The sequence below is a fragment of the Chanodichthys erythropterus genome, chromosome 8 (assembly GCF_024489055.1).
Source record: "Chanodichthys erythropterus isolate Z2021 chromosome 8, ASM2448905v1, whole genome shotgun sequence".
Taxonomy (NCBI): domain Eukaryota; kingdom Metazoa; phylum Chordata; class Actinopteri; order Cypriniformes; family Xenocyprididae; genus Chanodichthys; species Chanodichthys erythropterus.
Genome location: NC_090228.1, coordinates 19,205,592 through 19,210,958, shown reverse-complemented (window position 1 = coordinate 19,210,958; position 5,367 = coordinate 19,205,592).

Below are 5,367 nucleotides of genomic sequence, written 5' to 3'. Positions count from 1 at the left end.
TGAGTAAATGATCAGGAAAATTTTAATTTGAAAGTGGACTAATCCTTTAACATTCTGTTTCTTGTTTTGTTCCATTCTTCTAAAAGAAATCATATTGTTTGAAACATTAAGGTTAGTAAAAGATAATAGGATGTCCAACAAGGTCATTAAATTGTATTTGTGTGTGTTTGTAAGACAAAGGTAAGGCAAGTGGCATTCATCTTGTGCTAAAGAAGGTGTCTGACACTGACATTGTGTTTCAGTGCTGGAACAACACTGATAAGGCACTTTATCACTGGGCTACACGCACACACACGCGCACACACACACACACACACACGTGCGGAAAAAGCACTACAATAATGCATTCTTTGTTCTCTTTTACAAAACATCAGTCGATCAGCTCATTTGTGCCAGAGAGTTTGATGGCAATGCAGCTACTGTGTCAAAGTGCTACATCATCGCCTCCATGACATCATCACTAATTTATCTCGCTCTTTTTTTCCATCTAAAAATACAGCATTATCTTTTCATCTGTCTTGTTCTTCCTCCACAGGCAGCAAATCTCCACATAAATATAGCACTCAGAACGTCATCCCTGACCTGAAGTTGAAGAGTGTTGGATCAGCACTGCGGTTTAGCCGTCTGTAGCGGTTGGGGTTTGAAGATGACGTAGGCCCAAAAATATTCAAGTAAGCACGAAAAAGAAAAAAAAAATATTTACATGAGTCCAAATGGTTCTAGCTACACATCATATCACATTCTATTAGTGAAGCAAAAATTGTCAACAGCTTAAAGGATTAGTTCACTTTCAAATAAAATTTTCCTGATAATTTACTCACCCTCATGTCATCCAAGATGTTCATGTCTTTCTTTCTTCAGTCGAAAATAAATGAAGGTTTTTGATTAAAACATTCCAGGATTATTCTCCTTATAGTGGACTTCAGTGACCTCCAGACGGTTGAAGGTCAAAATGACAGTTTCAGCGCAGCTTAAAAAAATACAACTGTATATGCTTTATAAACACAAATTATCGCCTTGCAAGTGGTTTCGCAATAAAACGCACTTTAGTATTCTACAAAAAGCTTACGCTGTATATGCCTTGTCTGGTATCGTTTAAAGCCCTTTGAAGCTGCACTGAAACTATAATTTTGACCTTCAACCATCTGGTGGTCACTGAAGTCCACTATAAGGTGAATAATCCTGGAATGTTTTCATCAAAAACCTTCATTTCTTTTCGACTGAAGAAAGAAAAAAATGAACATCTTGGATGACATGGGGGTGAGTAAATTATCAGGACAATTTAATTTGAAAGTGAACTAATCCTTTAACTCTTTGGATTAGCTAGAACAAAATATCACACTATGCAGATATTCTCACATTATACTACTTGTTTTGAAGTCTCCTAAAAGTGTGAAATGATTTTTGTGGCTACATGTTTATAGATAGCTAATAACACATTTGGTCTTGAACAAGAAAAAACGTAGGACAGAACTTGATTTTGCTTGGTTTGATTGATTGGTCCGTTGTTGTTTTGTGAATTTCTGCACTGTCATGTGAGTGACAGGTTACTGGAGGAGAGGCATTATTGTTTTGCCTTCACACAGAGAGATGTTGTTGCAAAGGAGATGAGAAATGTTTTTGTTTAAAGATTATGAGGGCACAAACATTAAAAATCATGTATCGCAGATATATCATTTAAAACAAAGAAATATTCCATTGAAAATGAATTGAAAATGCTGACTTTTACCATCAACCAGACACAAAACTACGAACATGCTATGGATGTAGGCAATTTTCTATATGCTCCTCTACTGGCCCCCTGGCTTGTGACCTATATACATGCCAGGTTTTCTGGATGATTCCCTAGAGTAGCTTGTAATCTTCAGTGTTTCCATTTGCTCAGCTATGGATCCAACAACTAAAAGTGATAGCATGCTTTTACTATAAACAGGTTAGGAAAATACCACCCTGAGTCTTATCTGAGGCAACAGGGGCTATAATTGTCTGAAGCTTATATTAGCACACTGATTTCATTACATTTTTTGTGTTGTTGTTGGCAGTCAGAGCCAGTCATAATGTTAACCAATAGCCAAGATAGCTATTTGGGAATTGTGTTGGCAAACTCTTATTGAAGTCTGGCTCCATTCCGGTCTGGAACACACACTTTTTTATGATCCAATCAGTTCCTGATGGATAAAGAAAGTAGCACTGTACATTGTTTTCCCCATTTCACTGGGAAATACATTTTACAAAGTAAAATGGATTGTGAATGACTTTTGTATGTTAAGTAGGATATGAAGGCCATAATATAGAAATCTCGGAGAGTAGCAGAATTAGCTCTGGTCCAAAACTTATGAGCTGCCTCATTGCCTACGTTGGTAGTTGCCTTCTAAAAGTGCAGTCACAATTTTGTGGACAAAAAAGGGTCCATTTTCCGTTACTAATGTAGAGATGCATGAAGCACAGCTCACAAAGAAGTCACTTTCAAACCAAGCAGCTTTCTGTTGAAGGTGGTCCATGACCAACTTTCGATTGGATCAACATGAGTGAAATCTGCATGTAGAACTTTTTCGCCTTTACATTAAAGGCTTTCGCACTGAACAGTTCTAGGAACTCATTTATAGGAACTAGCTACTAGGATAGTTCCCTGGAAACTATTTCCTTCCCAGTTGCATTCGCACTTGGAATAGAAACTGTGAAGCGGCCGACAGCGGCGTCTTTAAAGGGACAGTTCACCCAAAAATGAAAATTTGATGTTTATCTGCTTACCCCCAGGGCATCCAAGATGTAGATGACTTTTTTTCTTCAGTCGAACGCAAATTATGATTTTTAACTGCAACCGCTACCGTCTGTCAGTCAAATAATAGCAGTGATTGGGAACTTGAGCAATAAGAGTCGAAAAAACTTCCATAGACAAATCAAAATTAAACCCTGCGGCTCGTGACGGCACATTGATGTCCTAAGACACGAAACGATCGGTTTGTGCAAGAAACCAAACAGTATTTATATCACTTGTTACCTCTAATACACCACTATGTCCAACTTCGTTCAGCTTCCGGCTAGTGAGGTCTGATCGCGCTCTGACAACGGAAGTGATGTCTTGCGCTCATTGAAGTATATGGGCGAGACATCACTTCCGTCACCAGAACGTGTTTTTTGACCTCACTAACAGGAAGCTGAACGAAGTTGGACATAGTGGTGTATTAGAGGTAAAAATTATATAAATAATGTTCGGTTTCTCACACAAACCGATCGTTTCGTGTCTTAGGACATTAATGTGTCGTCACGAGCCGCAGGTTTTAATTTTGATTTGTCTAAGCAAGTTTTATTTACTGTTATAGTTGAAGTTCCCATCTGCTGCTATTATTTGACTGACAGACGGCAGCGGTTGCAGTTAAAAATTATAATTTGGTTTCGACTGAAGAAAAAAAGTCACCTACATCTTGGATGCACTGGGGGTAAGCAGATAAACATCAAATTTTCATTTTTGGGTGAACTATCCCTTTAAGCGCGGCACAAACGCTAAAAACCGGTGGATGGAAGACTCCGTGATCGGAGATGTGTCTGTTGTTTGTCGTGGGTTTCGTGATAACAGAATGTAAACGCATAATTTACTATCTCCTATGACTACTTTCATAGTCAACTTTCAGTAAGAACACAACCCTGCAGACAACAGGTAAATGCTGTTATCGCTGTTTTCCATGTTCGTGAAGAAAATATGTTTACACTGCTTTTTAAAAATGTCGGGTACCGGTGTTTGACATGCATTTGACCAGTCAATGTACGCTCCCGTCACTAATAGTAACTATAGTGCTGGTTTAGACCCTACTCTGAAGTAGGAGCTAATTTAGTTCCCCTAAAAGGATTCCTAGTTCCTGTGGTGGAAATACTTCTGATACTTCAGCCAATAGTTCTAAGAATTATGAAAAGGTTCCTCCCTTTTTACATTTACTCATTTAGCAGACACTTTTATCGCAGAATTTTGCTGAGCGACAGTGAATGTGAACCCACGTCAAAGCAATATTCCAAGTGAGTGATTTGGAATGATTTAGACTACATAAGACACAATTTTGCAGTCCACTCAGGAGACTTATATTGCAATTGATTTCTTTGGAGATTTATGTTAGCATTTTTCAGCAGCACTGGTTTCGGAAGTATTTTTTCCATTGATTTCTCCCATAGGGATATATAAAAAGTCTTTAAGCATTTTAAGTCATGAACCAAGCCAACCAGCTAAAAGGTGAATCATAACATTACAAACTTTGATTGGAGGCAAAAAAAAGTATTAGAAAAAATACAAAGTTACACTTAAGTGCTTTAGTGAGGGGAAAGAACTACAATCCCATGAAGCATTGTCAAATTAAAAATGATGGAGAACATAAAACTACTCATTTAAAAATGTTTTATGTATAAAATTTAAAAATGTTACAGGTTTATTGCAAAACATGCATATATTTACAAATATTTTAAGTATTTTGAGAAACTGACGTCATTCACAGTGCTAAATGGGAGTGGGCGGAGCTAAAGAGATCTTTTGGCAATTTTAGCTTCGACTCTATGATTGGTGGAATTTTTTGTACAGCATCATGGGTAACGTAGTTTTTACTATGAATTCTGCTGTTAAACATGATTTTAAAACTAAGTTGAAAAACAGAAGCAAATACCATTTATTAACAACTTTGCAGCTCACAATAAGATTGTCTTTAAGGATTTAAGGCCAGAACACACCAAGCCGACGTCGACGGACTAGTGGCGACGAAAGCAGACTGCGGGATTGGCTCACGTCAGCAGCGTCTGTGTCCAAAGTTGCCCTGACACACCAAACTGACGCCAAACAGCTGACGGCCAAGTAGCACGTCTGTTCTGCGCCTACGTGAGATGAAATGCCTTTCCGTACCAGCAGGTGGCAGTATCTGAACAGCCAATCAGAATGATCAGATGGCCCGACGGACCGACGAGCTCTGACGCCGATTCAACATTTCAAATCAGCCGAAAAAAAGCAGACGAGGACCAACTTCAGCCGACTGTGCAGAACACATTTAGAAAACTTAGTCGGCCGATGAAGAAAAACCGCCGGACGGGCGACCGTCGGCTTGGTGTGTTCCTGCCTTTATACGTTACCATTCAAAATAAATTTTTTCCTATGGAGAAAATTAATGTAATGAGTTTTTAATTCTGGAACATGACACTTGCACTATATTTTGAATTACACTAAACTATTATTAACGATAACTTTTGGAGCAGAATTTTTTTTTTTTTTCTGGTGTATTGTGTCAGCCATTTTGGATTTGTTTTCACTGAGCTCATTGCAGTGTATTCTGGGATTGCTTTCTGCACAAAAAAGATAGACAAGTTGTTTTAGAATTTGAGTAGAATGTGAGAAAG